This window comes from Pediculus humanus, genomic scaffold (genome assembly GCF_000006295.1).
Source record: "Pediculus humanus corporis 1103172108202 genomic scaffold, whole genome shotgun sequence".
Taxonomy (NCBI): Eukaryota; Metazoa; Arthropoda; class Insecta; order Psocodea; family Pediculidae; genus Pediculus; species Pediculus humanus.
Window position 1 is genome coordinate 192,049 of NW_002987772.1, and position 12,242 is coordinate 204,290.

Below are 12,242 nucleotides of genomic sequence, written 5' to 3' on the forward strand. Positions count from 1 at the left end.
TACAATTTTCGTTATAAAAAAAAAAATTTAAATTTTTCTTAAAACGATTTCTTAACAAACAAACAAACAAACGAACAAACAAACAAATAAATAAATAAATAAATACAAATTACTAAATTTTTTTAAATTTAAAAAAAAATTTTTTTTTTTATCACACCGTTCCGTTTAATTTTATTTTTTTTTTTACTTTTCGGGTAATTTGATAAACCGTATCAAATAACTCGTTACGTAATATTTAATGACTGATAATGAAAATTTCTGTTTTTCTTTTTTCACGAAAATTTTTTTTAAAATCGATTTGAAAATAACAAAAATTTTCTCACCCACGCATATAAAAAAAAAAAAAAAATTTTTTTCACGGATTCGACCTCGCCTTTTTTTTTCTTTAATCTCCTCCTTCGCCCTTCCCTCCCCCTCTCCCTCCTCCTTCTTTCTTCCCCGACTCTTCTCCCCCTAGTGTCCCCCCTTCGTACTAACGATAATATTTCTTTTTACTACCCACTTAAATATTCCCAAAAAAAAAACCAAAAAAAAAATTCGATTCTCGACCGGACCTTAATAACATGATGGAAAAGAGAGAGATAGAAAAACCGACAAACAACAAACAACAACAACAACAACAACCGGCAAACAACCTACGCGGCGTAAAAAAAAAAAAAAAAAAAAAAAAAAAACGTTCTTCTATTAAAATAAATAAATAACTTTATAATTATCGTCGCCGTACAATTTTTGATTTTTTTTTAGTTAAAAATTATTAACAAACGAGGTGACACATTTCCCGAGGTAATTTCGTGTACAGCCACCACTTCCCTCCCTCCCCCCACTACCACCACCACCATCCCGCCGAAATATGCGAAATTACAGGGGGGCCAAATTTTCGATCATGTCGAAAACAATGACGAAAATCCACCGTGTATAGAGAAAACGACGAAATAATCGGAAATAATAATAATAATAATAATAATATTAATTATCATTATTATTATTATTATCACGCGTAAGGTTTCGAATTAACATAAAACATGGCTCTCGGGTAAAAATTATTAATTTAAAATAAAAAAAAAAAAAATTTAAAACGAAACACTGAAACCAGTTTAATAATTGATAAATTACGAGAGAGTCGGAATGGATGGAAAACCGGCAAACAACCGACAACAACAAACAACAAACAACCAACAACAACAATTTTTTTTTTAATAATAAACTACTTCGACCGAGAGAAAAAAATATATTAAATAAAAAAAAACTAATAAGAATTAATTAAATAAATAAATAAATAAATAAAAATACGCTTAAGCTCAAGGCTGACAATTTTTTCTCTCTCTCTCTCTCTCTCTCTTAAAAATCTCGTTTTCGACGCGAGAGAGAGAGAGAGAGAGAGAGAGAGAGAGAGAGAGAGATAGAAAAAATTTATCGTTAATAAAATATTCTAGAAAGGTCGGTAACTCACTCGGAATAACGCCGCGTTTTATTATTATTATTATTATTGTTATTTTCCTCTTTTTTTTATTAAAGGAAGGGGGGCAGGGCGTTTTATATCATTTTTGATTTTTCCGTTCGATCGGATTCGATCTCAAACGTCGTACAAATCGAACGAACCTTTTTTAAGGGGGGGGGGGGTATCGATTCATGAGGTGAGTGCGTAAATTATTTTGTAATAACGCACGCGTAAGATTTCGACAAACACGCCAAAAAAAAAAAAAAAAAAAAAAATTAAAAACCCGTACGAATAATATTAACAAATACATTATTATTATTATCATTATCAACTCCCAACCGGTCTCCCCGGGTGTGAGGTATCGTAATAAGTAATTATTATTATTATTATCATTTACCCTCATTTTTTCCTTTTACGCCCGGAAAACTTAATCGTTCGAAAAAAAAAAAAAAAACTTTGAATTTTCTTTCAACATAAACTTAACATCGAGGAAAAATAATAATACTGATGACGTCACTTCAGGTTTACTATTAGCTAAATTTTGAAATTATTTATTTTCTATCCTTTTCTCTCTTTTTTATTAATAACAAATTATTTTAATATATAAAAATTCGTACCGACAGCATTTATACAATCACAACAACCAACAAACGCGATACAAACAACGACCATAATTATCATCATCATCATCATCATTATTATTTATTTATTTTACCTTTGTACGAGTGAGAGAAGATGAGGCGGGGGGAAGGAGGGGAGGTGGGGACAAAAGACAACTCGTAAAAAAATTATTAATAATAATAATAATAAAACCATTTATACACACACACACACTCTCTCTCTCTCTCACTCACACATACTCACACAGTTTTTCCCTTTCGAATTTTTCCGTTTCGTTTCGTTCTCCCTTTCCCCCCTCCCTCCCCTCCCCCCCGACAACAAGGAGAAAAAAAAAAATTAATAAATCCTAATCCTTACCGTAATAAAACTATTTTAAAAAAATCTCTCCCTTTCTCTCTCTCTCTCTCTCTTGCGTGTATTTTTTTTCCTCCCAAAGTGCGTACGTGTATATATATATATATATATATGTATTTTTTTTTTATATTTACGCACGCATAAACGCACGCACGTATTACAATAATAATAATAACAATAATTATAACTCTCGTCGTATGCGTCGTATTAAACAGCGTATTATTATTATTTTTTTTTATTTTTCAAAATGGCGACCGACTCACACGCGTTTACGTGTGTGCGTGTGCGTATTAAAAACCACGGTAATAATACGTATTTTAAGTACGTACGTACGTATTTCACGCACGCATAAATAAACCAATTTTATTTAAATAATAATAATAATAATAATAATAATAATAATAAACTCGCGTTTCACTTTATTTTCCTTATTTATTTATTTTTATGAGATCACTTATTATTACATTAATAGTTTTTTTTCATTTTATTTTTTATTTATTTAACGCGCGTTTTTTTCTCTATTTAAAAACCGAATAAAAAATAAAAAAAATAAAAAACATGAAAACACAAACGCGCGTACAACAATTTTTTTTTTTATTTAAATTTTAACTATTACTATTATTATTATTATTATTTTATTATACCAAACGAAATTCGTTCGCCCTTATTTATTCTTCGTTTAACATTACCGAACTAAACTCTATGACCAGGTAAGACAGGTAAAAGCAAAGTTATTCAGTCGTGTAACTAAAACGTCCGAGTTTTAAAACCGTATAACTCCATTCCGTTATAATTTTTTTTTAAACACGATCGAAAATAATGATAATAATCGTATCTACTTCCACGACGAATTTTTTTTTTTTTTTTTGTAAACGATTACACGAACTTTTATATTTTTAACTACGTCATCATGAAAATCATAATAATAATAATAATAATAATAATAATAATAATAATAATAATAATAATAATAATAATAATAGTAATAAATAAATAAAAAAATAAAATGGCAAAAGTTTTACTTTAATTTTTCTGTTGTTTCTGCTGTCGTTTCTGTTGTTCTTTCTACCATTTTGAAATTTATAATTTAAAAAACAAAAAAAAAAAAAAACGTCGACGTCATTGTTTTAAATAATAATAATAATAATAATAACGAAACCAAAAAATCAAAAAAAAAAATAATAAAATTTTTGAATACGCTAAAATGACACACTTTACGTCAAATTTATTAAATCTATTTAAAAAGAGATAGATAGATAGAAAGGGAAAGAGAGAGAGAGAGAGAAACAAATTAGAATATTTTTAAATATTTTGTTTTGTTTTTTTCTTCCACGTTACAAAACGATTAGTTTAGTTTAGTTTAGTTTTTCCATTGAGAAAAATTTGTTTTTTTTTTTTTTTTTCAAATTGCCTCATACGATATTTCGTTTCTTTACTCCAACTAGATACCTCTATACGTGTTTACCACTGCCAACTCATCATGGAAGTAAAAAAAAAAAAAAAAATGAAAGAAATCGTGAAAAAAGGGCATAAAAACTTACGATTTCAATTCACAATCGTGTCCTCCTCCTATGTTTTTTTTTTAATTTTTAATTTTTTTTTTTTTTTTCATTATAAACTTTCCAATCGTACCCAAAACAACAACAACAACAACAAACAACAAAAACAACGACAACAGTTTGGGTGACGTTTACAAAACAATTTCAATTATTTTTTCCTGGATAAACAATTTAAATTTTTTTTTCCTGGATAAACAATTTCAATTTTTTTAAAAAAAAAAAAAAATGTCGAATTTGTCACCCTCCCCCATTTTCCCTTACACCAACCTCACCTCACCTCACCTGCTCCACTTACCCTTCACCTTAAATAACATCAACCAAATTATTATTATTATTATTATTATCATTTTTCAGGTATTTAAACTTTCTTTCAAAGAGAAAATTTTAAAACGCGTTTTTATTTCACCTGCTTGCTTGCCTGCTTGCCTGCCTGCATGCCTACCTTTCCCCTTTCAATTTTTTTTTTAAACTCTCCCCCCTCTCTCCTCCCTCCCATCCGCACCTCACTTGTTCAGGTAACAAACTCAAAGGGGGTGGGAGAGGATACACCCGAATTAAAATAAAATAAAAAATTTTTACATCGAAATTCAACCCCGACCGTACACCCGCGTGCCATTTAATTATTTATAACTTTTCCAATTATTATTATTATTCTCACGTCATCATCATCATCATCATCGCATTTATGTTAAAAATGGCGAAAAAAAAAAATTACTAGACCGGAACAACGAAAAATTCAACAAAAGGAATCCTTCAATTTTTAAATCGAACATTTCAAAAAAAAAAAAAAAAAAAAAAAAAAAAAACAATGGATGATGAATAAAAAATTTCGTTAAATACTTTTTTCTCTTTTCTTTTCTTTCTATTTACACGTCGATTTACATACGAACATTCGTAATAATCACCAAACCGACCATCGTCACCATCATTATTATTATTATTAATAATCGAATATATAAATGAAACAAAGTTAATAATACCGTAAGTCAAGGTTGATACACCTAAGAAGGTCACCCATCATCATTATCATCATTATTATTATTATCATCGTTCATGTGTGGTGGTTAACGTTCGAATCGCGATTTCTTATACCAAAAATAAATAAAATCGTTCGTTATAAATAAATCAATAAGAAAAGAAAGGCGAACGAACAAACGAAACGGAAAAAATGCCAACCCGCGACGCCATTTTGTTTTAAATTAATTAATTTTTGTCCGATAAATATACATTTAATAATAATAATAATAATAATTGTAAAATCGTTCATCGGTGTGAAAATGAGGACAACGATCTCGCACAATGGCAACCTTTTTTTTTTTTTTTAATTGAAAGCAGAAGAAATTTGAATTTCGCAACCGCGAAAATCGTGATTTTCCTGCAATTCTTTTTCATTATTATTATTATTATTATTATTTCTATTGTTTTTACAGGCTTCCATTATATAATTTTTTTAACGAACGAACGAATCGTGGAAGATGAACCTCTTTAAGAATAACAACAACAACAACAACTACTAGCCTAATGGCGACAACCTTCGAATACGGTTTATTATTATTATTATTATTTTTAATCACGACAAGTTCCACGGAACGACGGACGACATGTATTTCATAGGCTTTTATCAAATTCTTTAAGAATATTTTTGACTGCCCTCCTATATGTCTCCCCCCGCTCCGCCTATTTTTGTGTCCGTCTGCGACGGGGTTCCCTCTGCGAATGCTTGTACTTGATGAGCCGCCATGTTTTACATCCGGTTCGTTTGTTGGTGCATGGAACTGCCATGTAACGACTCTTTCCAATGGTTCCTCCATCGTCTTCTTATCGATTTCCCCCATATCCTCCGCATGTTATCAAAGTTTCGCCAAACCTTTACAAACACACAACCGTAGGATCCCTTTTCTCCTTCTCTCCTTCTCTTTCTCCTCCTCCTCCTCCTCACCTTTCCATTTTGTAAATAAAATCAGACTACTGTTAAACCGTTTCTTTTTTTTTGTTTAAACTACCTCCGGGTATCACCTTCACATTGTTTTAACATTATTATTATTATTATTATTATTATTATTATTATTATTATTATTATTTACTTGTTTCACGTTCTAAATATGATCTAAATGCCAACCCGTAAATATTACAACGTTAATAATAATAATAATAATAATAATAATAATAATTACAAATTTATAATAATTCCTTCTAATTTATTACTCTCCTCATTATCATCATTATTATTTCATGCTTCGCGTAAAAAAAAAAAAAAAGCGATTCGAAATAATCTCTCTCTCTCTCTCTATGAACCAATCATCATCATCATCATTAGTATTATTATTATTAATATTATTATTTAACAGACGCGTGCTCAAATATTATATTATTATTGACACGTTCGAATATTATTGTAAATTACATTACAAAACTAATAACAAATAATTTCTCTGACCCCTCACGAATATGAGAGAGAGAGAGAGAGAGAGAGAGAGAGAAATTGCAAACAAAATGGCGGCGTTCGTTTTCTTATAATATCAATACGTTCGCAATCGATTTAACGAACCATTTTCAAATTCCTTTTTTTTTTCAAAGTATTGTTTACATCTAATAAAAAAAAACCAACTACCTTGACATTTACAAAAAAAAAAAGATGTCGACCGACGACTGTCATCATCCGGTATAATAATAATAATAATAATAATAATAATAAATTTTTAGCCGTTACGTACGACTACGGGGATACCCGATTTCGTCCATTTTGTTTTTTTTGTTTTTTAAATAAATAAACGACAAATCACGAGTTTATATATCGTTACGATAATCTCGTAATAATTAATATTTAATCGATAATTTTAATATCGATTAATCGATTATCGAGTCGAGAGAATCGAGTAATCGAATCGAGAGAAGAGGAGAAAAACCTTTCTGACTTCTTCATTTTTCTTTCCTTTCTTCATCACCCTTAGAGTTTATTTTTTCCTTCATCTCCTTCCACGTCGGGTTTTTTCTTTGTAAATTACAGACAACATTATCTAATCCCACGTTCACGCGTATATATAAGAATGAATGACAGCGTGACGTTTTCTTTTGCAAAAAAAAAACAAAACTCGAGTTTATTCACCTTTTAGCGTTAGATGAACGCAAATTTTTTTTCTTCTTCTCCATCTTCTTCTCCTCCATTTTTGTTTTGCCTACTTACAACAACATTAATGCCCCCGCCCCCCGCTCCCCGCCTTTCACCACTCTTCATCTAACTGTATAATTTTCCCTTTTATTATTATTATTATTATTTTCGTAATTTCGATTGTTGTTTTCATTATTATTATTATTATCATTTCTACGAGTTATTTTTAAACATCACCGCGTAAAATTTACTTTTGTTTTCTCGTAATAGCAGGCGGCGGTGGTGGTGGTGGGGATCTTACCATCATATATAATAATAATAATGATATTTCGGTCGATTTGCGTTTCCGACGGACGAAAGCCCCACCTCCCCCCTTCAAAAAAAAAAAAAAAAATTATTTTTAAATGACGAGAATGTAAATTCGTACTTTTATTGGGTTCACCACTTCTGGTGGTTCAGGTACACCGGGGAGGGGGTGCCGGGGGGTGAGGAAACGCCTCGCGGACACACAACAACGCGTTTAAACTTGTTCAAACTTGTTTAAACTCGCATTTTTATGCATTATATGAAATGCACATTTTATTATCATCATTATTATCATCATTATTATTATTATCATTATCATCATTATGATTTTTTCTCTTATTTAATGACCGGTTCGTAATGTTACTAATTGTGCTAGTTTTTATTAATTAATAATTATTACTCGTGTGCGTGCCTGCCTGCCTACCCAGTAGAATTTTCTTTCGTTCGCGACGCTTAAATTTTTCTGGAAAAACTTTTGGTTAAATTTGGCAACGCAGCTTCGACACGACGATACGTAAAAGTACCCAGAAGTACGATTTTTTTTTTATTCTACACGTAAGAATAGAACGTATTCGTTTTTTTTTTTTCCATCTCCTGCCACGTATTATTTTTTTTTTCGACCCTCGTTTTTTTTTTATCAATAGAAATCCGAACGGGGTTTTAATATATGTACGAAACGTTCGGTTATAAATTCGACGTTCGCATTTTATTTCTCCTATTTTTTTTTAGGTCACAACCGTTTCAAATTATTCCGACATCATTTGATTACATGCAAATAATAAACGATTGTAATGCAAATATATATTTATACGATTCGAAATTATTAATCTATGACGAACCGAAAAACAAACAACAATCACGACAACCACGACGACAACAACAACAACAACAACAACAAATCCGTTCGTTTTAATGGGAAAAATTACAAAACGATTCCCAAATAAATTTTTTTTTTCAGTCTCTCTCTCTCTTTCTCTCCTCAAATATTTTTTCTCGAGTTCGGAGAACTTTCGAGAATCGTCCACAAAAACTTGATTTCGACCAAAATTAATAATAATAATAATAATAATAATAATAATAATAATAATAATAATAAACCGGATCTTGCCTCTGACCATCTTGAATGCATGCAACTTTTTTTTTCAAAAAAAATTCGTACGTCTTCCATTATTAAATAAAAGAAGAAAAAAAAGTAGTAATAATGATAATGATAATGATAATAATAATAATAATAATAACACTTGCTCCTATAAATGCGACGATTCGACTCCTCGATATTATGTTTTTAACCTCATCATCGTTCCAAGGTAACAAACAACAACTCGTGAATTGAAAACGGTTTTATCGCACAGCCATTTTTCCTACCACTCCCCCCCCCCCGGTTTTTTTTCCTATATTTAAAATTCTAGAATTTTCCTATTTCTTTTTCCTTGTTCAAAAACGAACCTAACTCCTTACCTAACGGATCCCTCGATTACTTTTTAAAAATGACTAAGGAAGAAACCACGAATCTATCGAATCGAGAAGGGAAGAGGATTTGTAAGAGTGACGTCACACGTTCGCCCCCCTCGTGACGACAGGGGGGGGGAACTCATTGTTTCGAACCCTTGTGGAAAATTTTTTTTTTTTTGTAATTTTCGTTAAACGAGTTTCGTTGTTTCGAAACGAATAAATAAAAAAATAAAAATAAAATAAAAAACCAGACGAAATTTCATAATTCGTAACTCGCCGCGAGAGAAAAAAAACAATGATGATGATAATAATGATAATAATAATAATATCGTTCGCGAGCAGACGGAAATTTAAAGAAAAGAAAAATCAAAATGGTGTAAACAAAAACAAAAAAAAAAAAATTCGCAAAATCGGGAGAGAGAATATAACCAATCAATCAATCAATCCGCAAAGTTCAAAACCCGAAGTTAAAAAAATCATTAAAAAAAAAAAAAAAGATGGCGGATGATGATGCGTTTTTACCATTCGCGAGAATACCCAAAGACCGAAATGAATTTTTTTTTTTTTTCCTTACATTATCATTATTATTATTATTATTATTACCGTAATTTGCGGAAAGAGAAATGAATCGCGATGCATAATGATGGCACGTTGGGAGAAACGAGAAAACGTACGGTAATAATGATAATGATAATAATAATAATAATAATAATAATCACCTAACCTAAACTTCCATCGAGTCTATTAAAATTAATGAAAAAAAATTTACGGAATACAAGTACGCTTACCTTGCGAAACTAAATAAAAAAAAAAAAAAAAAAAAAAAAGAAAATGGCTGACAGGAAATTGCAATTTTCTGCGGCATAAAGTTGAAATTTCGGTCGTTAATTGTTCGCCAACGGCGGAAACGAAAAAAAATTAACGTTTTTGATTTTTTTAAAAACCGGTTCCCCCCTCACGTCTCTCTCATACCCTCTCCCTGCCCTCCTCCTCCTCCCTCCGCTTAAATCTTTCTCCGTTCGATCAATTTAAAAAAAAAATGCAATAAAATTATCGGGGTGGGGGAGGAGATGAGGGGAGGGGAGAAGGGAGCATTACCCTTCCTACGAGTCACGTCAGTAAATCATAGAGTAAATAATAATAATAATAATAATACGAAATCGTTTTTCCTGACACGTCAAAAAAAAAGATTTTTTTACGTAATAATAATAATAATAACGAAAAAACTCATTAAACTTTTATTTATCATCGATTACGATGGTGGCGGTGGTGGTGGGGAGCGGCGACGTTCGAACACGATTGAGTAATATAAAAGAAAACCATTTTTCATTATCGATTTGATTGATCCATTGCACGAAGGGTGACAGACAGACAGACAGACACACAGGTGAGACAATTAACAGTAAACGATGTGGCGTCATACCCATCGACATTTTCGTCGTCGCCATTTTCTTTTCAGAACCTCCCCATCATAATATTAAAGCAAAAATTTAAAAAAAAAAAAAAAAAACAATTTCGAATGGAAAAAAATCTTTTTTTTTATCACTAAAAACAACAATCGTAACGGATGATAACGAACCCGGGGGATGAGGGGGAGGGGAAGGGAAGGGGGCACAGCGTTAATAAAATTCCCACCTTATTCAAATTCTTTTCTTGTCACGTGGGGGAGGTTTTCACCACCGCCTTCCAACACTACGCTTTCCTTTCGTGTCATCACTTGACAACATTAAAATCGTTTCGAAACGAAATTAATAATAATAATAATAATAATAATTTAAATAATCGTGAGTATTCTATCAAATAATAATAATAATAATAATAATAATAATAATAATAATAATAATAATAATAATAATAATAATAATAATAATAATAAATTGATCAACTCGAAACGTTTACTACTACTACAACTACTAATACAATTACAATATCAAACGTTTCAGGTAAATTAGGCCAGGGTCATACCGATGCATGCTATGTTATACCTGTAAACATTTTTTCTTTCTTTCTTTCTTTTTTTATTTCTTTATTTTCCTTACGCGAAAAAAAAAAAAAAAAAAATTTTTTTAAAAACAATATTTACAATCGCGTTCGCATTTTTCTCTCTCTCTCTCTCTCTCTCTCTCTCTCACTTTTTTTTTCCGTTACGTACATTGTTAGTGTCGTTTTAGAGTGACGTCACTACTACTACTGCTACACGATAGTTTCGAACTTTTTTTTTCTTTTTCTGTTTATTAAAAATTATTTTATTTCATCGAATCGATTTGAAAAGAGAGAGAGAGAGAGAGAGAGACATTTTACAATAAATTTCCTTCCCGATCGCAATGCGCGTGTATCGTTTTAAATTATACGAGTTCGTTGCGTAACGCCATCTTTGTTTTTCCTCTTGGGCTAAAAATAGGGAAAAACAAACACCGGAGGACATATTATCAATTAAGGTTTCGAATTCCCCCACCCCTCGCACTCACTCCATCCCTCCCCTTTTATTTTTAAGCCACGTTTTTTAGAAATAAAATGTCGCGAATCGATTCGCCGCGAATAATTTCTCAACGATATCTCGATCGACCGATTCGATATATCGCCTCTAACCCCAAGAAAATGTCACTCCGCGAGACTAAATTTTTGAAATAACAAACAAAAACAAACGAAAATTCGACAAAATCCGTGTTTGAAAACTATTTCGAGATATCATCATCATCATTATTATCATCATTATCATTATTATTATTAATAATTACGAAACGGCAAAAACGACTTCCATTTTTTTTTTTTTTTTCGTTGTCAAAAACGTTCTGGAATTTATGATGTAAAACAATTTACGTTCGGTTCAAATTTACGACACGTTTTCATTTCTTCTTCCACGACGCGATTCGATACGTATAATTGAAAAGAATTTTTTTTTTTTTAAATCTCCTGCCACGACGACAATTAATTAGATAAAATAAAAAAAATTTTTGAAATAATTTCGCGTTTGTGTGTCTGTCCATTCATTTCAACCCATTTACCACCTCATTTACCATCATCAAAATCTTAAAACGTGCAAATGAAAATTTTTAAAAATTACTTTTTTTTTCTCATTCATGATTTTCCGCCATTTTTTTCCCTCCTCCTTCTCCTTCCCCTTCCCCCTCCCCGCTTTCCGCCACGTCACGAACGGTAAAAATAAAAATAAAATTAAAAAAAAAAAAAAAAGCCACCATCATACATTTTTTCCCTTCGTTTTTTTTTTATTCGTTCTTTCGTTCGTTTGTTTGTTTGTTTGTTTGTTGTTTGTTACATAAAAGTTGTCGTCGAGTACACGCCTCGAAAACCTAATAAAATAAATTAAATAAAAATAAAAAATAAAATAAAAAAATTCCGTCGAGGATTATTAAAATTTTTCCCGATTGCCAACAACAAACAT